Source organism: Ctenopharyngodon idella, chromosome 8, assembly GCF_019924925.1.
Source record: "Ctenopharyngodon idella isolate HZGC_01 chromosome 8, HZGC01, whole genome shotgun sequence".
Taxonomy (NCBI): domain Eukaryota; kingdom Metazoa; phylum Chordata; class Actinopteri; order Cypriniformes; family Xenocyprididae; genus Ctenopharyngodon; species Ctenopharyngodon idella.
This window is the reverse complement of record NC_067227.1, coordinates 32280798-32308089: the sequence shown is the minus strand read 5'-3', so window position 1 is coordinate 32308089 and position 27292 is coordinate 32280798. Positions and strand designations below refer to the sequence as shown.

Genomic DNA, 27292 nt, shown 5'->3' with positions numbered 1-27292 from the left:
ATTGTTCTATATGGCCAATAAAAAGTCACGTATTCTGATGCACTCAACTTTTGCAAGAATAACTGCAAATGTTTAATCATAGGACATGTTTTTCCACCTTTTTCACAGCTTGATAGTCGCTAGTGAAGAGCTCAGCACCACCATCAGCCAATAGAAATGAATGTGAACCCTGACAGATGCCTCCAGGTACTAATGCTCCATCTTTCTCTCTCGCACACGAACGCATGTTATAGATTCTCACACTGATATATCAACATTCCACCTGCTAAAACGTGTCTCTTTTTCTCCCTTTCCAACTTTCTTTATCTTAAAACCTTCCGAGCTCACAGTCACAAATACTCCCTTAAAGCACTGCTCTAGCTCTTCAACAAATAATGGACCAAGCGCATCCGAATCAAACCACCTCTCGCCCAAACCATAATTTTGTTTGGCCATTTCAAGGCCACCAGTGACACTAATAGCCAAGCTTGTTTCACCATGACTACTTTCAGGCGGTCAACACACTCCATCAGCTCTCTCTCAAGACTCCATTTGGACTTTCATCTTCAAAAACCATTTTTTTCCTCAAATATCCACCTTATTTTGCCCCCAGCGAGTGTGTTTCGTACCAAATACGGTTGGATACTCGACGTCTCTGCCCATTAAATGTAGCCTATCCTATGGCCTACTGACAGACATCAATGTAGGTTGAGGGTCTTTGGATGCAGTTGAATATTTTTAGCTTTTGCCCCTCAGAAAGCTTCTTAATTATCAGGATCAAAGGTTCGGAGAAGGCGTTAAGTGTTGGGAAGCCTGGCTAGCTATAGCGTCGCTCTTTGATCAATCGCATACTAGCGGACAGACCTTTCACTAAATTGTGACTGACACCAAGCTGCCTTTTGAGTTCATTTTTGTTGAAATAAAGCATATTGTGCCTTTCGTTTACCTGGGTAAATGTTCGAGAGCGCAGCTGTTTGAAGTAAGCAAAAGATGTATGTCATTTCTGTCGACTTTCTGCTGCAATACCCTCTTGTGTGCTTCCTCATAAAAGGCTTTCTCGCCCCACCAAGGCTGGTTGGAAAGAGGTTCCTAATCTTACCTGAAAGAAAACGAATTTGAGCTGATTATTTGAAGTGGACCAGGGTCAGACACTGCAGGATATGGTTTATGCCTGAGATGTTCAAGTGAGCTCACACGGCTCTGTCTTACTCTTTGTTATTACACTGAAAGCCTGTACTGAACACTGGATATGACAGTTTTGTGTGTTATTATCTAAAATGCGCTCTAGCTGGGAATCAGCCTTTCCCGTTTCCCATCAGCCCCTCCCAAAACACGTGAGCGTGGACTTATGCTGGAAGTGTTTATCATCAAGTAGACATAAGTTAAGAAAAATTAAGTGCCTTTAAGCACCTTTAATCTATCATTCAAGAGCATGTTTCAAAAATGTGTATTTTATTTTATTTTATTTTTGTGTTGATGCTTTGTTTTCAACTTTATTATTCTTATTTTATTTTTATTTTTTTTTATCTTGCACTGTGGTTTTGGTGTTTTGTATTCAACTTTAGTATTGTAATTTTTTATGTTCTTTTAAATGTTTTGTTTTCCTTAACTGGATTAACAAACTTTTTATTTTATTTTATTTTGTGCTGTGGTTTTTGGTGCTTTGTTTTCAATTTTAGTATTGTCATTTTTTTTTTTATATTCTTTTAAATGTTTTGTTTTCCTTTAGCTGAATTAATGAACTTTTAAATTTATTTTATTTTATTTTAGCTTGTGCTGTGGTTTTGGCGCTTTGTTTTCAACTTAAATATTGTAATTTTTTATGTTCTTTTAAATGTTGTTTTGTTTTCCTTAACTGGATTAATAAACTTGTACATTTTTATTTTATTTTATTTTATTTTATTTTATTTTATTTTTTGCTTGTGCTATGATTTTTGGTGCTTTGTTTTCAACTTTAGTCTTTTTTTATGTTCTTTTAAATGTTGTTTTCCTAAACTAGATTAATGAACTTGTACATTTTTATTTTATATTATTAAAAAAACATTTTAAAAATGCCTTTTTTTTTTTTTTTTTTTTTTTTTTACCCGTGACCTTTCCAACGTGATTACGTAATGCGTGGCAGTGCAAGACGAGCATTTGTGGTTAGAAAAAAAAAAATATATATATATATATATATATTTTTTTTTTTTTTAGAAAATGATTGATTGTTTCACTAGATAAGACCCTTATTCCTCGTCTGTGATCGTGTAGAGCTCTATGAAGCTGCACTGAAACTGACATTTGGACTTTCAACCCGCTGGTCCCGATTGAAGTACACTATATGGAGAAAAATCCTGGAATGTTTTCCTCAAAAACCTTCATTTCGTTTCAACTGAAGAAAGACATAAACATCTTGGATGACGTGGGGGTGAGTAAATTCAGGAAATTTGAATTATGAAGTGAACTAATCCTTTAAAAACTCTTTCTAAATAAGCATGAACTGCCACTGTTTGATCCAGTACATGTAGAGTTGTGTATCACATGATTTCTTCAGTTTCTCTTGTTCTATATCCATGGCGACTACAGGAGGAAAACTCAGAAAACTGCTTCCCAATGTGGCTGCTCTGTGTAGTAACCTGTAAAACATATACTGTATATGCATAGTTCTTTTATCTGCATTTTTTTTCTGTGTAAAAACAGCCACATGATCCACTTCTGATAGATCTCAAACACCAGAGGTCTGGCTCTTCGCCTAACGGCTTGCAGGACCCCAAAAACTTCCACATATGGGACGGATAAAGAGGGTGTTTCTTGTGGTGTGTGGTGATGTTGACACCTCTGATGTCTGCTGGTGTAAAGTTGCTGCTGAATGGCGGATCTTCATGCTCTTCTTCTTCACAGAGCGCACAGGTATTCAGAGCTCAGCTTCCTCCAGGCCTGTTCTGACCTTTCCCAACATGCACATGGACTTTTATTTACTTTCAACCGCAGATTGATCATGCATGCTTCTCAGAGACGAGAGGCTGGATGTTTGAGGAATGCTGATCAGGACAGTTTCTGAGGGAGCAGATATAGTACTACCTGCCTGCTTTGTCTTTAAAACAATGCATATACAGCATTAGGTTATTTAAATATAAGCAGACTATCAGCATCAAATTTTGCAACTAATTCCGGCCAAGAACATCCCACTTAGACAGGAAATTGACATATAAATGGCCAATCACAGTCAGTCATGTTTTATGTGACATTTTTAGGAAAAATCAAAAGTAAGTCTTTTTTATTTTATTCCATTTTATTTGTATTCTAATTGATATGGCTTCCCTTAATTAGCTACCTTTTAATCTCATTTAGGTTTCTACCTGTTAAATGAAGGTCTAAGTAAGTAATCGATTAGTTGGGTCTGTGTTGACTGTAGTTGTGGGTCACATGACTTCATTGGTGTGTGCTGTGACTCTCGGAAACTGTGGAGAAACAACAGAACTGACATTTAAGCGTCAATTATCTGAATCGGTGTTTGTGATTTGTGTGGTTAGAATTTCTATATTCAGTAGTATTTTAGTTTTTAGCCAGTAAACAGCTTGCATGTTCAGCATGGGGAATTCAAAAATTATCATAATTACAAAAACTTTTATTATTATTATTAAAGGGATAGGTCACCCAAAAATGAAAATACTGCCATCATTACTCACACTCAAGTTGTTTGTCATTTTATTTTATTTTATTTTATTTTAACAGCTTACATAATACGGCATATGGGATTAAAAAAAAATCACAATTACAAAAATTTTATTATTATTATTAAGTCACTGTTTCACTATGACTAAAATATTTCTTATTGGCTTTTTTTTATTATTACTATTATTTTTAGCCAGAAAATAGCTAACATAATACAGCATGGGGGATTCAAAAATTATCATAATTACAAATTATTATTATTATTAAGTCTCTGTTTCACTATGACTTTAAAATATTTCTTATTGGATTTATTTATTTAGCCAGAAAACAGCTTACGTAATACAGCATGGGGGATTCAAAAATTATCATAATTACAAATTATTATTATTATTAAGTCTCTGTTTCACTATGACTTTAAAATATTTCTTATTGGATTTATTTATTTAGCCAGAAAACAGCTTACGTAATACAGCATGGGGGATTCAAAAATTATCATAATTACAAAAAATATTATTATTATTATTATTATTATTATTACTATTATTAAGTCACTGTTTCACTATGACTTTAAAATATTTCTTATTTGATTTTTTTTTTTTTTTTTTTTTGCCAGAAAACAGCTTACATAATGCAGCATGAGGGATTAAAAAATTACCATAATTACCAAAAAAAACCAAAAAAAAAACCATTATTGTTATTATTAATAAGTCACTGTTTTACTATGACTTTCAAATATTTCTTATTGGATTTGTTTTTAATTATTTTAATTAATTTTTTTAGCCAGAAAACAGCTTACATAATACAGCATGGGGGATTTAAAAAAAATGATCATAATAGATTTCAAAACTTTTATTATTAATTAATTTATTTATTCAATAAATTTGTGGTTGTTTCACTATATGACTTCAATTTCCAATAAGAATTATTATAAGAATTACATTATTTTTGGCTTGTGTTTGTGATGTTTTGTATATAAAAATTTTGTCTGTGCATGTGTGTGTGTGAGTGTGTGTGTGTGAGTGTGAGTGTGTGTGTGTGTGTGCACGCCTTAATTAGCTGCCTTTTAATCTCAGTGCGCTTCCTTTCCTGGTTAAAGGTCTAATAAAGTAATCGATGAGTTGGGTCTGTGTTGACTAGACTTCAGTGGCGTGACTTTCTTTGCACTGCTCAGATTCATTAAACTTCCCAAAAAACAAACCATCATACTGTAATTCAGCGGCCTCACTACCTCTGAGAGACGGCGTGATGAGAAGCCACAGCACAGCCAGATGCTTTTAAAAAGCCGTTGTATTGTCCCTTCAGCTCCATGACAGACCCTGAGGAAATATCATGATAATCTCTGAAGTTTCTATTAATATCATAAAAGGATCCTGTTCAGGTCCTGCACAGCAAATGTCAGGGTGGGGCTTTTTTATTCATATATTCATCCATATGCTTCCCGCGGTGCTTCAGAGATTTACATGTTTTTGGAGAGCCGTCACTGCGGGCCCCTTAAGCTTTAGGGCCCCAATGTAGGGAAGTCAAAGAGGGGCGATTGGAAGGGACAATGAATTACATTTACATTAAGAACGGGCTGTGCATCTTTCCCTGCATCTCACGGGACTTTGTACTTGTTTACAACATGTAGATGGGTTATTTTGTAAAAGAATGACCTTATAAGCTCTTTTCCTGCTTCCCATCTGTCCTCCACTCGCTCTCTTGTTCTCTTTGTCTTTTTCCTCGTCTCTGCGGTCCATGTGACAGTGTGTTGGAGTGGGTCGGTGGTGCTGGCCCGTTCACGCGTGAGTGCTCCGAGCGCTCGTGGTCATTATCTGACCCTAGCCTCTCCTGCAGCTGCACCAATTAGTTTTGACCCAGAAGGAATTTCAGGAGACAGTGAGACAGACATGCTTCCATACAGTTCTGTGCGAGGATGCTCATTGCACAGTCAGGCACACACACACACACACACGCACGCGCGTGCATACATGCATATGCAAGCTTGACTGCTTTTCTGTTCCATCACAATTATTTGGAATGCAACAGTAAAATAAGACTGATGCATTTTAATGCATTTTTGGCACATTTTGAAATAAGCTGAGTGAGTCTTCGAAGGAAACTCAAACATCATGAGTGATTTGGATCTCTTTAGCGTTTCTGACATAAGTGCACATGAGACATTTTTCTCAACAAAGCCTGACCTTTGCATACAAATTGTATTTGATTATATTATTAATTTTAATTATATTTGTTAATGACCCTACAAGTTTGATTAAACCATCAAAATATGAGTAAAATATATGATATTTTTTTTACTTTACTTACTTTACTTTTTTTTTTTTTTTTTTGAGGGAAGAACAAAACACTAAACTTGGTTAAGGTATTTATCTGACAAAATTATTTGGCAAAAAAAAATTATATTTAATTTTTTTTTTACTTTTTTTAAATATGAGGGAAGAACAAAACACTAAACTTAGTTAAGGTATTTATCTGACAAAATTCTATATATATATATACACACAGTGCACTACTAAGTAATTAATTACTGTAATTTAGTTATTTTTCCCTTGAAAAAGTAAGGTAACAGATTACTCTTAATTTTTCTGTTATTTAATTAAACACTGTAAAAAAGAATTGTTGGTTTAACTTAAAAAAGTAAGTTACCTGGTTTTGAGTTGAGTTTGAGTGAAAATTTTGAGTTAAATACAATGAAGGTTATTGATTTAATCAACAGAAACTCAAAATATTGTTATCTGAAACACAGAAAAAAATGTTGTGATGATAAATCATGAAAATACTTTTTTACGGTGCAGTTACTTCTGATGTAATGTCATTAAATACTTTATAAACTATAGAACATTATATATAAAACAATAGTAGATTTAAAATAAAAATTTAACGTCTAATATTAAAATGTATGTTTTTAATGTAACCCTCTCCCTTTAAATACTTCAGTCAGTTCAAGAAAAATGTAAGCAATTTTATATTTTTTATTTGAAAGAATTAAAGAGCATTTTCATATCTTTCCTTGTATTGGGATTCAGAAAATAATTAGTAATAAGTAATGCAACACTTTTAGAGAGAGTAATTAGTACAGCAATCTAATTACACTGTTGAAGATGTAATTAATAGCTAGTAATAATTACTTTTTTAGAGTAACTTACCCAACAATGTATATACATATACATATACACACACACACATATATATGTGTGTGTGTGTGTGTGTGTGTGTGTGTGTGTGTGTGTGTGTGTGTGTGTGTATATGTATGTATATACTGTATATATATATTCATCTTTGGTCCACAAATACATGAATGAACAGGTGTGCCTTTACTTAAATTCTGCTCACGTTGCACATGGTAAACATTTTATAACTGCAGCGGTCATGTGCTGAAGTCCCAGTATGGTAAATTATTTAGGGGCCCTTGGCTGACTCAAAGTCTGTGTAATGAAGTGGAGTTGTGAGCCAGCGGGCCGGTCCCGAGCGCTGTAATGGTAATACTCTAATCTGCAGCCATTAGGGAGCAGCAGGCCCGGGCAGTTTCATTCACGACCAGGTGGACGGACAGACTGCGTCCTCGGTTAAACAGCGCCATCACGGCAGTAATGAGGAAGCTAAAAAACACTTTACCTGCAGCGTCCAGGTGGCAGCGAACATGTTGACCGTGGGAACACAAGCTGGAGTCAGGAACCTGGAAACAAAGTCAAGTAAGTTTTTATTCAGTCAATAAATGAACTTGCATTTCATGTAGTAGTTGGTCAAATTTAAATTAATCAAAATATATATTATAGTTTTTATAACTGTAGATCACTATATATATATATATATATATATATATATATATGTAGTTTATATCAGTTTTTTTTCATGTTTTTTTTTTTTTATAAATCAAATGTAAATTCATGTCTTAGTTACACTTACTGTTGACACCAAATACAATTCTATTTTATATTTTTACAGTAACAATGTAATTAATGTTCTATTTATTAAAAAAAGTATAAATCAAGCATTTTTACATTTATTACAAAATAATAACTAAAGGCAGTAACAATTTAAACAATATACAGTATTTTACTTGTGAACTGATGTTCAGCTGTTCTTTTTAATTGAAAACCTATTTTCGGATCATCAGTCATCAAGCTCGGTAAACACTGGTCACAGACAAGAAGATGTACCTTTAATTTCACCAAACTGATTGCACTAAAAACCCCACAGTCATGTTTTCAGGCCATGTCAAGTTTGATTTTGATGTGACAAAGCGGTGATATCTAAGTGGCTGAGTTGTTTACTTACTTTAATTAGTCTTCCCATTGACGCCATTTTGTTCATTCAGACTGATTTGCGAATGCGGAACTCGCACGAAATAAGACGCGGGATTTATCGCGTGAGCCAATCATAACCAATCACATCCAATCATAGCGCGATGGAGGCATTGCCTCCTCTTCCATGACTTTTTTCCATTCATTCTCAATTACCCCCCACTAAACCAAAGCAAAGTCCCTTTCAAGGAAAGTCTGTTCACTCGGCGGCCATTTTACAATGCCTCCGGGCAGTTATTTCGGGCATCCAAGACCAAGTCTATTTGAATGGGGGAATCCTTAAATCTCAAAAACTGCTTGGCGAGCTCACAATTAAATGACATATTTCAAATCAGCAACAAAATCTGACATGAACCGTCCCATAAATGTTTTTTCTTTTACTCAAATAGCGGTAAAAAAAAGCATATTTTTCAGGCTAGACGAGCCAATGTGCATATGCCGTCCTAAGCACGAGTCTCAGGTTTCTATGGGAACCGGACAGGGTTGCCAGGTTTTCACAACAAAACCCGTCCAATTTCCCCTCAAAACTAGCCCAATCGCATTTCAGGGGGTTCCCACGGTAAAAATCCGCGTTTCTGGAGGGGCTCCCCTGGTAAAATTCACATTCCAGGGGCTAAATGTCACATTATTTTGGGTCGATTCAACCCGCGGACATGAAAAACCAGTGTCAAAGTAGCCCAATTCCGCAGGAAAACCGTGGGCAACACTGGAACCGGAGATTCTAACGGCAACTGCAGTGGCGCAATGAATCAATCAGCGACTGGCTCTTTTACTTAGAAGGCGGGATGTATTCCGCCATATTGCGAGTTGCAGTTTCTCCCATTCATAACTAATAGGAGTGAACCGTCTTTCTATATCTATAGTCTTTGACTGAACCCACCACAAGCTTTAGACTAGACTTTTACCTGTTGGTGTCACTGTTGGACAGTGATTTATACACTTTTTAATGTCACATTTTGTAATATTTGCATCGTTTTATTTTTGTAATATGGATCATTTTATTTATTTGTTTGTTTTTTTTTGTTGTTTTTTTTTGAGGAGGCACTGCCTCCCTTGCCTCCTCGGAGGAAATGTCCCTGATACATACACACACACACACACACACTCCTGGACCAAAAAAGAAAAAGAAAAAAGGGCCAGACCAAAAAAGGCTGAATATTTACTGGTCTTTTAATGGCCTTAAACATTTTAATTACAAATCACTGGTCAGGAAGTTAGCAAGAATTGCACAAGTAGCCTAACTTAGCATGGAATAGCCTTCCCCAACTTGCAGACAGCTTTTTACAGAAAGAAGAGTCAGGTTTTTCCACTCAGTTTTAATGGCTTCAATGAAAAATGTCTCGTTCGAGCTTAATGCGAAACCAAATATTCACTGTGGGGTTTAAATCTGGACTGACCAGGTCAAAACGTGAGCCTGATTGACTTGTTCTCAAGCCACTTCTTGGTTGTCTTTGAGCAGGAGCATTGTCTTGTTGAAAAATAACATCTGATCATTCCTCGATAACAACTTTTCATTTGTGGAAATCGAGTCATTCTGCGATATTCTCCTGGCTTTTTAAGTAGTGCATTTGCTGATCAATAATTTGTGGTTAAGACAATTAAAAGCTTTGTGTTTAGCCATTTTGGGCTTGGCCCATTTTTTTGCCCAGAAGTCTATATACAGTATACTCACACACACAATAATGTGATGTGGATATCTGTGTTTAGAGGTCATGCACTAGAATGATGTCTGACAGTGACGCATGAGAAGTGATGCGTTGCCGTGTCCCATCATGCCCTCTGTCTGTACCGGCCAATTCAGTTCACCATTTCACATCAGATTTAAATGCCTGTGAATTTCAGCACGGATATCATTCTGAATCCTGAGAGTGCTGCATTAGTGTTTGCTCTGTTATTGTGGAAACAACACTGTTATCTTTTTAACTCATTTGTTTTAAAGTGAACATGGTTTACCCTGTTGAGATAACATATTTATACATGTCTGATTTGTTGAAGAACAATAAGTGGACATGCAAATCTTGCCATGTGAGATGCACTGCGACGGCATCTATTAGCATAACATGGCAGGAACATTCAAACATGCATTTTAAATATTTTATTTTAAGCATTAATAGAATTGTAAATGCATATGACCTTGCTGTCATTCCTATTGTGTATTTCTATACCTCCAGCTCTGGGTCTGTCAAACAAAAAGTACAGCCTCTTATGAATTTTAATGAATGTATGGCTATGAGATCCAGACATGAACAGATCAGATGTGATCGGATGTTTTTGGTAATTAAAGAGAGCATATATTCATATACAACATCATATAAGGCGTTTAAGTGCATTAAGAGATGTGTTATAAGTTCATCTATGTGCCCGTAGGCCATGTCCTGCTGTCCTGTATCCGATCGGCCTGTTTCGTCACGGATGAATGACCTGCCCTGCTCTTCTGCGCTCTCTGGTTGCCGGTTGTTTTTGATGCCCTCGGGGTGCCATAGCAGCAGGCAATATAAACCAAGAGGACAGGGGAGGAGAAAGTCATTTTACTATGGCTACTAGTGTTCTTATGTTTGACATGATGATAAAAGAGGTCAGTCTTTAATAGACAGATACAATAATTAGTTGAATATTTAATCAGTAATAGTTCATTAACCTAAAGCCTAGTTCAAACTTTCATGATCTGTCTCCTGAGATATTGTAGTTGAATGGTGTAGTGAGTGATTTCACTAGTTTATATGATTGTTTCTGCACACATACAGCGATTAAATAAATGATGCATGCGAACTGTATCAGAAATTCTTGTTCAGAATGATTTTGATTCATGCATTGATAATAGTTCATGTTGCTCATTATGCACTGCTGCAGTTTACACAAACACTTTCACCATTTGCAATAAAACTGAAAATGAAATAAAATATTTGGACAAGGAATCAGTTTTATTGCAAATTATATGATTATTGAAGTTGTGCCGCCCACCAACAACATGAAACCATCAAGCATTAGAACTGACTAAAAACAACACATTTAGAACTTGTCTGAAATGCTGCTAAAACTAAACTTATGATTTTCAAATATAAAAGCTTTACATTTTCAAGTCAGTATCTCAATAATTAAAAATCTTAATTGATGACTCCCTCTCTTTTGCGCCTTTTATTAAATCAGCAACTAGTGAAGAAGTTGAGTCCTTCCTTTCTTGAGACTCATTTTACATCTGTGCTGGATTATGGTGTTATTACCTATATCCATGCACGTTCACAATGTTTACTGTTTATCTTGATGCATTAAGGTTTATCACAAACTTTTAAAGACCTTATTCATCCTTGCACATTGTACGTTTGGGTTGAATGGTCTGCTTTGTCCTCCCGTAGACTAAACCAATGGCACGTTTATACATATGAGTGTATTCTCGGTTTGCTTCCACTTTATATCATTCAAAAAAGTTTAGGGTTTTATGGTCTTCGTTTTCAAGATCAACTTCTTTTAACTATCCTTATAGTCCATTCAGAACTGTTTTGTTACTTTTTCAAAAAATAAAATACCCACACGCATACATATTTATACCCAAACCTTGCACTGGCTTTAAGTTTCTCAATAGTAAAATTGACTAAAAACAGTCAACAGTACAGATCGATATTATTTTTGTATTCAATGTCAAAGATACAGCCTAGCCTGTCCCGACTGAACTATGTGGCACGTTCCGTTAGATCCCCTCCTTCACCGGCGTTAGTTTGTAAAATTAATTGTTGACGCCACCAGTTAACATTAGTCTCTCATACGTATGCGAGTTTTAGTAAACTAGTTAGTCGACGCACAGAGAAAATGATTGCACGCATTTTGAAAAATGTTCATATAAATGATAATATTTAACCGTGGCTAAAGCTAGTGTTAACGTTAGCTTACTTAAACAGCACTAACTTTGCTTTTAAAACAGTGTTGCTCGATATAACTAGTACATAAAAACTTTACCTGAGTGAAAATGTACACATTCAAATACGCTATTCTCTGCTCTTAATAGCATTTTAGATATAAGTTTTAATTACCTTCACAGTGTAGAGCTCGAGAATCCCGTCCACAGCAAGAGACAAAATGGCGATTTGCAGCGGTTGGGTTTTCCCTCGCAAAGCGCGTATTCCCAGGGGGCGGAGTTTCCGGAGAAAACATAACTACTTTATTTAGGTTCAACATGACTAATTTTAAACGATTGAACGTCCTCAAACAATAAATAAATTGTACAAGATTAAACTATATTAAGATGAGAAACATAACTTAATCATGTAGGAAATACAAAATGCATATTTAAAAATTCAACAACCTCCCCATTGCCATTTTTTCAGTGCACAGAACTGGGTAAAAGGGGTTCAGATACACTCTAAAAAATGCTGGGTTGAAAACAACCCAAGTTGGGTTGAAAAAGGACAAACCCAGCAACTGGGTTGGTTTAACCCAGCAATCCAACTATTGTTTAAAAATGACTATATGTCTGGCTTAAAATGAACCCAAAATAGGTCAAATCAGACACATAATTACTAGAGGCAACAATAATAATCAAAAGGTGAACATTTATTAATATGCAATTTAATAAATGTTTATTGTTTAATTATTATTAATTAAACTTATGTTCATTTATTAAACATTAATAAATGTCAATTTCCAACATACTTTGGCTTCATTTTAAGCAAGCAATACGGTAATTTTTAAACAATAGTTGAGTTAAATAAAACTGCCCAGCAGGTTGGTCAGCATTTACCCCAACCACTGGGTTAAAACAACCCAACCGCTGGGTTTGTCCATTTTCAACCCATCTTGTTTTTTTTTTTAACCCAGCATTTTTTAGAGTATATGCTGCTCCATTTGCCTGGAATTGATTATAAGATAGCTAAATTACTTCTAAGGCTGCGTTCACACTGCAGGCAAAAGTGGCTCAAATCCGATTTTGTTAACTCAGATCTGATTTTTTTTTTTTTTATAACAGTGTGAACAGTACAAATCATATGGAGTCTGATCTTTTCAATTCTGAATTGAGTCTGTTTTCTGCTAATGTGCAAGATTTATTAGCCACTACAGGTGAATAAAGGAGAATAAAGAAGTGCAGTAAACTGTAAAACAAATCAATGTGTTTATAATTACGACAAAACATACATTTATTACATAAATATATGATAAGAAATACTAGTTTGCGATATCAACGAGCGATTAAAAATAACCGGAAGCGACACCGGAAGCCTTGCACAAAATGGCCGCTCCCGCATTTACCTTAAAAATAGAAAAAATTGCATTAGTAACACATCAGTATCTTGTTGGTAAATGTGTACATGAGGATTTGCGAGCCCAGGCACCAGAGTGCCCTTTACCCCCTCACCCCAAACGGCCTCCTCCAGCCCCCAGCTCACGGATCACTCTCTCCGTACCCCTATTAATTGGCTGTCAAAAATGTGCCGAATTAACGGATTAACGACCCCAGTTTGTGAATCTTGAAGTTCTGGATGGAGATGAGGTAGACCCCCGCCCATGCCAGCCCACAACACTCACCCCTCCTCTGCTTCCTCGTGCAGTATCGCCACAAATCTGTATCCAGGACATTTGAGGGGATTGTGTTTCATTAGTTTGATTTGAGCGGACAGCGCTAAGCTGCTGTGGGGCTCTGCGCTGACAGCTAATTACAGGAATCTGCCTCGTCTACTGATAGAGAACAATGGGCTGAGATGAGCCTCCTTCGCCAGGGGGGAATGACTGCATGGATCTTTATACATTTAATCTACATCTGAATATGTGAAAAATAGTCAAATGCATACGGTAACGCACCTGTTTGTGGGGGAAAAAAGGCGGTTAAGCGAACTCCTTTTCAAGATAACGCGTCAATTAAGCAATGTTTAGACATAAAAGCAAGGAGACTGCCAGCAAAACCATTAAATAGTTTTAATGCAAATGCTACGAAGTGTGCAGTGACTAAGCGGGCAGTAAAGAAATTTAGTGATGCACGATTTGATGCCAGTGTACATAGACGTTTAAAGGAGCGGGCCGGGTTCGTGAACTGCGCAACGGGCCAGAGAGGAGAGCAGTAGTCCTGTCAAGCACGCAAATCTCGTGCCCATAACCTGAAGATATTCCCCTTGAGCAGCTTCACCATCCTGGGCCGTCCCTGTCCTCGTCGTCTTCAGATAATCAACATTAAAACATGCCGCTCCATTCATGTGGACGCTTTCCCCCTTAAAAGAAAATTAAATAGATTAGCGCAAACGTCAGTAAATCAAACGACACATTACGCTCGCTACATTTGAAGCGGCCAGCGCGCGCATGTCAAAACAATCCAATTAGCTGTGTTTCTGGCCCTGACATATTCTTTTGTTATGTTTTCCTTTTTTAAAAAAAGAAAAAAAGCTCAAACTAAACTTGCTGAAATATTTGCTAGCCGATTGCACCACAGCGCTGCGCTGTCACACGGCATGCAACAATGTTAATTCTACAAGCTGTCCCAAACTCCTACGTTTTTGACACACTTTTGCCAAGTTTTTTTGTCTCCGGCTTCCAGGTAGCGCTGATGTCTGAGCTGCCATCTTTTCTTCCTGACATGTTGTCAGTGAATGGCAAAAAAACCTTCCCTGAGATGGAGACATTTCAACATTTCTTAACTGCTGTGTGGCCAAAAGCTCAGGTCAGTCCTCCTCCTCATCGTCTCCTGCCTTTTTTTTTTTTTTTTTGCGGTTTCATCATCAACTCCTGTGATTGAGAAGCCGCTCGGCCCCCTCTCACGCCACGGCTGTCGTTAATGTCACTCTGCGTCAGGGTGACTAAGCCGTGGCAACCGTGGTGACCCGTTTGGTCTGAGCAAAGGGTCTGCTAGTCTGTCGGCCAAGGGGTCAGTGGTGCCGTTTGAGTGACAGCTCGTGTGGGGGGATTGTTAGTGAGATTTTCCTGCATGGAGATGCCCTGTCATGGCGGCATAGTGCTGCCAGTGTCAGCCGGCCCTGCGGCGCCTTCGTTGGGACACTGGCTGACAGGTGAGCTGTACAGTGGCTCCTTGGCCTCCTAATTGCAGCCCCTGGTCCTCCATCCTGCAGAGCGATAGGGTGGCGGAGGCCGACTCATGCCCAGCTGCCCTTGCCTGCGCTGGGGATCGGTAAGGTGACCATTGCACCTCCCTGGAGCCAAGTCTGGACGTGCAATGATAATATGACATGAGGACCAGACACAAACATGGCAGGTGAATTTGATGGGCAAACAAGGACTCGGACATGCATGAAAACGTGCATGCATGGAAATGTTGTGTACTTTGGCAGCTTTCTGTTGGCATGCATGCAAGAGTAAATTTGACACATATTTGCCTGATAGCATGCATGGTACAAAATGGATTTAATTTGCATGCTTTGAAAATGTACATGTGCAAAAACGTGCATGCATAGGAGTGTTTTGTACTTTGGTAGTTTCTGTTGGCATGCATGCATAAATTTGACATCTTATGAGTATGAGGCTGAACAGAATATAAACTCAGCAAACTGTTTAATGCATGTCTGTACACAATGCATGAGTTTAATACACAAACTTACACAAATCATTAATTTGCATGTATTGAAAATGTACATGTGCAAAAACATGCATGCATGCATCTTTTGCAGATTTCAGGCATGCATAAATTTACCTTATGAATACGAGGCTGAATGGAATATAAACATATTTGTACACAATGCATGAGTTTAATATACTAGACTCATACAAAGAGAATTTCATTTGCATGCGTGGAAAATGTGCATGCATGCATGGAAATGTCTGCATGCATGCAATGTTGGCATGCATAAATTTGACACACATTTACCTTATGAATATGAGGCTGAACAGAATATAAACACAGCAAATTGTTTAATGCATATTTGTACACAATACATGAGTTTAATACACTAGACTCATTCAAAATCAATTTAATTTGCACGCATGGAAATGTATGCAGCTTTCTGGCAAGCTTGCATAAATTTGCCACACATTTGCCTTATGAGTATCTGTACACAATGCATGATGCAAAATGTATTTAATTCGCATGCTTTAAAAATGTTATAAACGTTACATTTTGCATGCATGGGAATGTTTGGCAGCTTTCTGTTGGCATGCACACATAAATTTAACACACACTTATCTTATGATCAGTTTTGGGGAAAGCTGCTTTTAAAAGTAATGCATTACAATATTGTGTTACTCCCTAAAAAAGTAACTAATTGTGTTACTTTGCAAGAAAAGAAATGTGTTACATTACTTTAGCATTACTTTTTCTAAACTAGTAACTAAATCTGATCTAAAGTAATTTTTGCTTATTAGTATGGTTGACTTAGATCATTGAAGGTCAGCAGCAAACACATTGGTTAATAAAGTGAGATTAAACACAAAGTATATTTGTGTAATTTAATATAGTTAATTATTACATGTTTGCGTAAAATTATGAGATTGCATTTCACTGTTTTTATTCATTTTGAGGAATAAGCATCATGGGGACAGGAGAGCTGTCAGTCAATAAATGTGAAAAAGTACTTACTTGCATTACTTATTTGAAAAAGTAACTTTGATATTTTGTTGTAAATTGAAAAAGTAATGTGTTACTTTACTAGTTACTTGGAAAAGTAATCTGATTACATAACTCAAGTTACTTGTAATGCGTTACCACCAACACTGCTTATGAGTACGAGGCTGAACAGAATATAAACTCAGCAAACTGTTTAATGCATGTCTGTACACAATGCATGAATTTAATACAATAGACTTACACAGAGTGTCATTAATTTGCATGCATTGCAAATGTGCATGTGCAAAAAACATGCATGCATAGTAATGTTGTGTTCTTTGACAGATTTCTCGCATGCATAAACTCAACACACATTTACCTTATGAATATGAGGCCAAATGAAATATAAACACAGCAAACCATTTAATGCATGTTTGTACACAATGCATTAGTTTAATACACTAAGTTTCACAGACAGGGCTTTGAATAAGCCAGGATTAGGCCTTAGTTCAATTAGGACATTTAAGTATCTTTTCTAAATGTAAACTAGAAAAAAAAAACATTACTGGTGTGCATCTAGAGACAAAACAATGGCACTGACATATTTTCAGATATGTCAGTACAAGTTACTTTCAGGTAAAACAGCTCAAACATGCATTTTAATCTAGGACTAGCTTAAGCCTTGTCTGTGAAACCGGGGGTAAGTCAATTTAATTTGCATGCATGGAAATGTACGTAGCTTTCTGTTGCCATGCATGCATAAATGTGACACATATTTACCTTATGAGTATGAGGCAGAATGGAATATAAAAGCAGCAAACTGTTTAATGTATATCTGTACACAATGCATGAGTTTAATACACTAGACTCATGCAAAGTGAATTAATGTCCTCTCAAAGAAGCAGTGATATTGTGTCTGTTTCAGATGTAAAACATGGAAGCAGGTAGATTTATGTTTTACTGTTTAAAACATGAAGAGACATATTTGTCAAAAGATACTATTAATGAATTCCCCAGTGTGTTTTTGCATGTAAATGAATGTCATATGAATATGTATGTTTCTAGGGAAGCAAAGAAATTACACTTTGAAGCAGAAGACAATAGAGGCAAAGAAACTTTATTTGTCTATTGCACAAGTGCTTTAAATTGCTTTTAATGCAATAAAAATGACAGTGAATGTCGAAAGCATATTTAATCTGACTAGCTTTGAATCTATCAAGATATTTATGGCATTTATGAAACATTTGTCTTCATATTACAACTATACATCATCTAAAATCTACTGAATATTCCAGCCGTAAGAGGTTTAGACGTGGCATTTTACGCAAGAAGCAGATCAGAAAATGAAAGGAACGTTGCATTGTAGTTTGTATAAATATTGACTATGATCAGAGTGGCATACTAACACATTATTTCTACAGGATAAAACTGTGCAGTATAGAGTACAACACAATGTAATCTTTGCAGTGCAATCAGAAAGATTTTGCAAAATCAAATTAATATATATTTCCAAGATGATGCCACTCACACGTAAAATGATGAGGTCAACAATATACTCTTACAAGGAAGGCAGTTTACAGATATTCCATTGCGAGCATAACCACTGAGAATGCATTGCCTAATTTACTTAACAACTACAAATACTTCTGAATGTTGTCAAGCCAATTTAGAAGCAAATATCCTGGTGTGTGCGCATGTGTGTTACACAGGGTGCTATTTCCTGGCACTTCTCGGTGGCAGCTGTGCCGGGGCTGGTGCTGGATCCTGGGGGCAGAAGCCTGCAGTGATCTCCGCTCTGTTTCTACAGCGGTCTCAGAGCTCTGCAGAGACTCGTGGGAGATCACGAAGCCACACGCGCACAGATCTCGTGCTGCACAACCACCCTGATCCAAGTTCGCTGTGCATGTAGGCCCATATTCAGCACACGTTGCTCTGCGACGCGCGCGCACACACACTCGCACACGCTGCGCTCGAGAGTTTTAATTAGGCAGCCTGGAAACACACAGCGCTCGCCTCGCTCAGATTTACTCATCTCCCGAACAGCCACATTCAAAAGCTCTCCGAGGGAAATGGCACGTGCGCCACCTCAGAAATATGAGGGAATACTGGTGTGGCTGTCCTGGGCTGGAGGAACGGACCGGGGGGGCAGCAGAGGTGCGTTTTTATACACGGCCGGGGTTCGAACTTCAGATGCATTCAGACCGACGATAGTGTCACCACACTGCCATCCAGCGGCCACAGGCGGTAGCGCAGACTCACAAGTATTTGATGTGATTTGGTGAGTTTTTTTTTTAAATTAGCATATGCATAATTATAATATAAGGCCCAATTAAACAATTATTATTATTATTATTATTATTCAGATGGCGTTCAGTGTTGGTGACATAAAACTTGATGCAAAAACATTTTTGAAGGAAGTTCAGGAAGTTGCTTTTTATATGAGGTGTGAATTACAGTAAACTGTTCACAGTCACCATGAAATCAAATTGGACGACTCTTATTTTTTATGGAATATTCTAGTATTTATTATAAATGATTTACCCGTGCACATCTTTTTATTAATATTATTTATGTTCCCTGTAATCTTTAATCAGAATAACTTCCCCTCCCTTCCCCACATCTACTCTTCTCTGATGACGAGGGCGGGGCAACCTGTCACTCACATGAGATCCACCAATAGCAAACCACGACCATCCAATCAATTCCCCACTGGACAAAATCAAGTCCCGCACTACATTTGCTCTTGTTTGAGAAGCCGTTTCACTTGTATACACGTCACAATAGGGAAGAAAAGATGATCGCAACTTCCGTTTCTTGCCGATTTTAAACTAAAACTATATTTTTCTATTTTCTGAAAAATATGTAAGTGGTGTTTGCTCATGGGTGTTATACGTGGTTACTAGGGTGTTACTGTTAGATGTTAGGCTAGGGTGTTGTGAGTGGCTGCTAGGTGGTTTCTTATTGGCCTGAAGAATGGTAAGTAGGAAGATAACTATAAAGATAACTATATTAATCCAGATCAAAGCACGATAGCATTTAAAGCAGGGCGGATTCTGATTGGTTGTCAATGTTTGTATCGTTCATCAACTGGAAAAAAGTTGTTGTGAGATCATTCCTACAATATTGTTTCTCTGTGCCATTATCGTTATAATTGTGATGTAGACGCTGCTATTCTTTTTACATTTATAATGATTTTTAAAACAATATCAGTTATCTGGTGTGAACGGGCTTGAAGTCTGTGGGATTTTTTTTTTCATCCACTTAGTGTAAATCCATTCGCTTAGCAAAGTAAAAGCACAACTTTCCTCAACAACTCTATCATATCTGAGCACAAATTATGCAGTATGCACTGAAGTTAGTGATGGGTCCCCTGCAAACAGCACTAATTAAAATTAAAACCACATAAAAAAATGGGCATAACTGACCTCAAATCAGAGTAAATTAACTGTTTTGCTTTAAACACCATCTGCGTTTGGTGTCTGAACCGCTGGTCCACTCCGAGTGTGGGAGATTGTGTGTGACCGTCACAGTAATGGAGACTCTCAAGATTGACAGATTGCTCCCATGGTGGGCGTTAACGGCTGTGTATATGATGCATAGATGAGAGAGAGAAGGAGAAATGCAGGAGGCAAGGAAGAAGCCATAGTGATTTTCGATAGGTCTCTCGTCCTGATCTTTGCATGGCCTGTGGCCTCTCTGGCCCCAAAACTAATCAATCAGCTCAACCTACTGCCTGCAGTACACTAATATCGAATAGTGTGTGTTTGTTTTTGTGTGTTGACTGGTTAATGAAACCCATTGATACATTACCGTGTGTGTGTGTATGTGGGTGTGTGTGTATGCAAGCACTTGGGTTTATGAATCTTTGCAACAGCTGCTGAGAGTATGTCTTACGTTTAAAGGAATTCATTTTTGAATGCTCTTCTTCAGCTGTCAAATCTCATTTGCACTCATTTGCATACTCAGGTATGCCATGTAGCATTTTTTTTTTAAAATCATTTGCATTAAATGAAATAAAATAGATGTTAAGTATAATAAAATAAAATATCTAAAAATATATATTTAATATTTCAGTAAGTTCCCAAGCTATTGATTCAAATTTTGTGAAAACAACTAAAATAGAGTCATATTCATCCGCACAGTCCCGCAAAGCTGAAGCACAACCAAAAAATGTTCTTCCTCAAAATGCATGCAATTTTGTTTTTTAACCACTAGATGTTACAGTCTACCTTTAAAGGGGACCTATAATGCCCCTTTTCACAAAATGAAATACAAGTCTCTGGTGTCCCCGGAATGTGTCTGTGAAGTTTCAGCTCAAAATACCCCACAGATCATTTTTTATAGCTTGTCAAATTTGCCCCTATTTGGGTGTGAGCAAAAACACACCGTTTGTGTGTGTCCCTTTAAATGCAAATGAGCTGCTGCTCCCGGCCCCCTTTCCAGAAGAGGGCGGAGCTTTAACAGCTCGCGCTTCGGTCGCACAACAACAACAAAGCTGGAGAATCTCACGCAGCCAAAATGAGGATTGTCAGTAACGGTGTTCAGCCTTACATTGTTCAAACCGGAGTCGGACACTGATGGAGAGACTCAGGAAGAAGTTACAACTTTTAGAATGAAACTGGACATTTCTGAATGGTTAGTGGATAAATTTATGTAGTTGCTGTGGAGTTAATTCAACTCATTGACTAGCATGTGTCGTCATGTTAATCTTTTGTGCAAATCCAGTGTTGAATTGACCCTCGTTTGTGAAGCAGTCCGGCGTAAAATGACGGCATGATAACAACACTCTACTACAACAACTCTTCCTCTTCTCTAAAGCAGCCCAACATGGCCTCACCCCCTTTGTTGCGTGTTCTCGAGGGTGGGGTTTATGTAAATTTTAGGGTTAGTGATGTCACCAACCCGGGAAGAAGCTCATTCTAGTCCCTACCAGCTGTTTGTTGTAGTCCTTAAAAAGCGATTTCTGTAAAAGAAAATATCTCCCTTTGCATTGAACTTTGTCGTAACTTTGCAGATGTAGTTTATGCTCAAACAGCAACATTACACACTAACCAAAGTTAAAAAAGTGAAATCATAATCAACCACCCCTTTCTGAAGTGCCTTGGAACATGCAACATTACTCAATGTGTTTTGACATAATTTCCACTGAAACAGGAAAACAGGGTGGGACATATCAAGCAGCTCCTCCCCTTTTTAAAAATAGCCAATGGTGTTTCGTTTATATCACTGCTCGGCCAGAGCTGTTGAGCTCCGTAAAGCCTCATTTGACAGCTTATGACAGCCAGAGTCTAATAGATCCCCCTTTTAGATTTAACATGAAACTGTCGCTAAAGCAAAACAGTGAACATATTCATGTTGAGGATGTGTAGTTTGAAAAGTGTGTAATTTATGTTGGTGCATGCATGGCACCAGTGTTATCTTATACTCGTCAGTGTTGTCTCCAATGCCGACAGCATTTTGTCAGCGGTTTGTCTAACCATTTCTCCTCCTATTCTCCTCCATATTGCTTTAAAATAAAGCATTCTGTGAAGAATTGTGTGCCCCGCTTCATTCACCCCAATGGAAAGCATATTTACACTATCTGAATCATTCCTTATCCCCTATATAGTGCACTATGCGCCATATAGAACAGTAATTGTGTGAACAATCACTGATTTCAGCCACAGCTTCAGCATTTATTTATAATGTAGGGGGCGGGGTGTTTCAGATTCTAGAGAGCATTTGATTGGATAGAAAATCTGATGAGAAGCTGAAGTGCAGCATGATGTCATAAATCATTGATCCATATTGGCAGAAGTGAGAGACTGTAAGTGTTGAATGCTTATATCTTCTACAGCACACTAGCTTATAGATAACCTTAAGGCTTCACACTTATAATACTTGTTTAGATCTTGTATCTGTCAATAAGTGAACCGCACCACATTAGGCTTGAGTGTTGGACGTTCTCAGTATTGTCTGGTCTGATGATGTGTTCTTCTGCATAGCATATGTTACCAGACTCGGTGAGGAGCCCATGGGAGCGGTGTTGGTGATGTATTGTGGTGGGCTGTTGGGGGTCTGAGCGGCTGGTCATCTGTTGTGTGGCGTTGGAGATTATGCAGCTTTATCATTAGAACAGATCCAGGAACAGCTGATCCTTGTACCAACCTCCTTTACACCTAATTAGCCTCATTAACAGCCTCACCTGAACTCAGCATGCAGCGCGGCCACCTGGGAGCCACCGGCAGGTAAAAACACCTCACAGGTCCCACCCATCTCTATTATTACACCAGCTGCACTGTCACACACACATTAACTCACCTTTTTCACACATGCATGTGTGGCAAAGTCTGCATAAACACCCAAAGCACAGAGAAGCATGTGTGCACGTTTAACAACTGTGTTTCACTACAAAAAAAAATAAAGGGACAAGCAGCTCTTACAAAAATACCTTGATTTTATCATTTTTTTTTAGTGCTGTCAAATCGATTAATCGCAATTATACGCATCTAACATAAATGTTTGTAAATATTTGTGTGTGTGTGTATATATATATATATATATATATACACACACACACACACACACAAACTTTTGTTAGATGCAATTAATCGATTTGACAGCATCGACAGATATCGATTTTTAGTGCTGTCAAATTGATTAATCGCGATTAATCGAATCTAACATAAACGTTTGTGTGTGTGTGTGTGTATATATATATATATATATTTACAAACTTTTATGTTAGATGTGATTAATCGCTATTAATCAATTCGACAGCATAGATCAGTGGTCAGCAACAGGCCCACCAGCCAAAACTGGCCTGCCAGCAATAATATCTGGCCCGCGCCCGCAGCCAGATTATTTTGATAGCGGCTGGTTCTGAAATAGATCTTTGTCTCATGGTGCCGTCTAATATTATCACCGTGTCTACACAAGATGTGACTTTTTTGTGTCGTAACACGCCGCAACGGAGAGGTGGAGCTGGAGGTCATTATGCTGTGCAGTGAGCACTACTTGTGCTTGACACTTGACACTGAGACTGGCCTGTGGCTAATGTGACGTTACATGGCTGAAAACAGGTCGTTGGGAGACACTGCTTATGATTTATGGGGATTAAAAAAAAAAGGAGTGGGTGGATTTTTATCACTATAGGGTGGTTGTGTACACACACTGCCAACACACATTTATATCCAAACACCAATCTTTAAAGACGATTAATCGAATCTAACATAAACATTTGTAAATATATAATGTGTGTATATGTATATGTATGTATATGTGTGTGTGTGTGTGTGTGTGTATATATATATATATATATATATTTACAAACTTATGTTAGATACGATTAATCACAATTAATCGATTCAACAGCATAGATGATATTGATTTTTAGTGCTGTCAAATTGATTAATCACGATTAATCGAATCTAAAATAAACGTTTGTAAATATATAACGTGTGTGTGTGTGTGTGTATACACAAACATTTATGTTAGATTCGATTAATCGCAATTAATCGATTCAACAGCATAGATTGATATCGATGTTTAGTGCTGTCAAACTGAATAATCGTTATTAATCGCTTCTAACATAAACGTTTGTAAATATATAATGTGTGTGTGTGTGTGTGTGTGTGTATATATATATATGTTACGTGTGTGTACGTATATACACAAACTTTTATGTTAGATGCGATTAATCACGATTAATCAATTTGACAGCTCTAGATTTTTTATTTGTAGCATGGTTGTATCATGGTAAGACTCTATTGTGCATCTTCCAGGCAATGTTGTTACTGTTAATTAAAAACTATTAAAAATTGTTTTAAAATTGACATAAAGCTGAAATAAAATATTAGATAATAAAATATTCAATATTAGATCAAAAAGTTAAACTTAAAAAATAGAAAAAAATAAAAATGTTGCTTTGGCAGCTAACTGAAGCAAGTTTATGATAGGTACTAAAATAAATAAAATATATATTTTAAAAAATAATAAAAATTACAAAAGCACATAAAATTAACAAACAAACTTAAAATGAAAACTAAAAACAAAAATAAAAGCTAATTCAAAATATTAATAAATACTATAATAGTATATTATATTAATTAATAATAATATTAATAATACTAAAATAACACTGTTACTGTGGTACACATACAAAAATACTGTACCATTTTCATACCATGATTATATAATAATAATAATATTAATAACAGCATCATGGTATTACCATCAAAACTGTATTTATGTTTTTTTTAATATATGTAATTTTGATGTGCCACTACAGTAACTGTATTAAGAGATAAATGCTGTAAACAAACACATTAGCCATAACTCAGAGATGCATAAAGACATTTGAAATGAACAAAGCACCGAAGCCTTACATGTAAAGACAAATCCCCTGGCTCCGTGTGTGTGTGTGTGTGTGTGTGTGTGTGTGTGTGTATGTGTATGTGTGTGTGTGTGAGCGCAGCTGCCTGGTGTCTCACACTGTTAGTGTGCTGATATCCTCCGTGGGCCTGAACACCAAGCGCTCCACCATCACCAGGACAACAAGCGCCAGATGAGCTCGTGTTGTGCAGTGATAGCTGTACTAGTATGTCGCTCGAGCTGCGCGTTTTGCCAGCTTTATATTATGGTTAATATTTATTACCATGTCAAAGCATACTAAGGCGGGCGTCACTATTTGTGTACTTTTTCCTCATACACTAAGTATTAAAGTTGAGTGTGTAAGTGCAGCGTTTGTGCTCCAGACATTAATGATTTATTGAGGAGAGTGTGCTACTACTTTACTAAGTGATCAGATGCACCATTTTCACCTGCTGGACCAGAAAAAAAGGTGGAAAAATATCATATATATATATATATATATATATATGTATGATAACTGTTAAGAAGAAAGATAGTAAATTTGAAACGACTACTTGCCATAACTCGATCCCATCCACTGTGCCGCCCACCCACAATTCATTTCCTCTCTCTCTGTTGTCAGTCCCATGTCTCCTCTCTTCTCCCTTAATGACGTGTGGAGTTTAATTAAACACAATCGCAGTCATCTCACCTGTCAGCTCTTCTCTTTCTGCCAGCTCAGTGTCGGCCACCTGGGTAAGTGCCACTGTCGTTCGCTCTCTTTCATTAACTCCTTCTCCATCTCTTTTCTCGCATCTCACATATGTATACAAGCCAGGGATGGGTCATCTGTAATATGGTTCTCTGATAAACCTTATATAACATTTAAAGATCATAGTATTTGAATATAGGACTCAAAGTACCATGATATATATGAAAGAAGCATGATATTAATATACTATGATATTACACTGCTGTTTAAAAGTCTGAATATTTTTATTCAGCGAGGACACCATAAATTGATCAAAAGTGAGAGTAAAGACAAATAAATAATTGAAATTATTATTTAAAAAAAAATTAAAATGTAATCAAAATGTATCACACTGTAAAAAATGAATGTGATTTTAATGGTAAAATATTGTAAAAATGCTACGGAAAAAAAATTGTAACAGTAAGTTCCCGTACTATATACAGGGAAAAACGGTAAAAGCTCTAACCAGACATTTTATTTAATTTTCACAGTAAAATACTGTAAATTTTAAATTTTTTAGAAGTGAAAAAGAAAAAAATCTATGTATCATTTACAGTCAAAAACTGTAAACTGATATTCCCACAATTCCCTGTGTGACACTCCACATTTGAAAGTATTTTGTTTAAATAATCATGTTTCTTAATAGTTTTTGTTATCTGTTATGTACATTAGGGTTTTATGTTACATCTTCTGTTGTTTAATGAATGTTTATTGCATTATGTAAGTGTTGTGGGTTACCATGATGGTGTTTTGCGTTTGCATGAATGACTCTGTGCACCTTCTTTATATTAGGATATACTTCAGCTCGTGGAAAAGCTACTTGTGATGAACCTTGATTCTTCATGTGGCTTTCTCTTTTACCACCTGCATTATTATGGTAGCTGTCAGTATATGTTAAAGGTACAAAACAGATTTTAGTAGTAGTGTGCATTGTTGAATTTACTGGTTTACATTCAAATTTTCCTGTTTGTAAATTACAGTTTTATACTGTAAAATTTACAGTTTGTTCTGTAAATGTGTTTACAGTTTTTCTGTATTTTTTACAAAATCATTCTGGCAACCATTAGCTGATAAAATTATTAATTTATTATTTTACTAAAAACTATGGATTTTTTTTTTTTTTTTTTTTTTTTTACAGTGCACGGTTAACACAAAAATTAAAAAAAGAAGCAGCAGAAACTGTTTTCAACATTGATAATAATCAGAAATGTTTCTTGAGCAGCAAATCATCATATTAGAATGATGGGGCAGATTGGACATAGAATGCCTGAGTTACAACAACTTCCTCTTTCACTTCCTCTTAGCACTCAGCTAAGTGTTGCTAGCATGTTTTAGCATGTTTCTAGCATGTTTAACACTCAATGGCATATTTTAGTATGTTGGTAGTAGTGCATCACAGTGCAACACGTCATTTCATGTTGCCAGTAGGTGGCGCTATTACTATACCTGAATACTGGCATGTATATGTGTTCGGGGCAGGAATAAATGACATTTTACAATATATTCACAAAGAAAAATATGGAAGCTTGTTTCCGCCACTGAATAAAAAATAAAAAAGATATTATTGCGACTTTTTATCTCGCAATTCTGACTCTTTTTTTTCCCTCAGAATTGTGTGATATAAACTCGCAATTGCAAGTTATAAAGTCAGAATTGTGTGATATGAACTCGCAATTCTGACTTTAAAACTCGCAATTGAGACTTTATAAAACAAATTTTGACTTTATATCACACAGTTCTGTGAAAAAGTCAGAATTGAAAGATGTAAACTTACAATTGCGAGAAATAAAGTTAGAATTCCAAGAT

General features: G+C 36.7%; 1 long non-coding RNA gene across 1 annotated transcript; it reads right to left on the bottom strand.

The window, feature by feature from the left end:
• Positions 1-928: 928 nt before the first annotated feature.
• Positions 929-12005, bottom strand: LOC127517755 (uncharacterized). The gene is made up of 3 exons (XR_007931369.1): positions 11960-12005; positions 7246-7306; positions 929-1078 (listed from the first exon to the last, which is right to left on the bottom strand). It is a non-coding gene; the product is annotated as an uncharacterized LOC127517755 (long non-coding RNA).
• Between the last annotated feature and the right edge of the window lie 15287 nt (positions 12006-27292).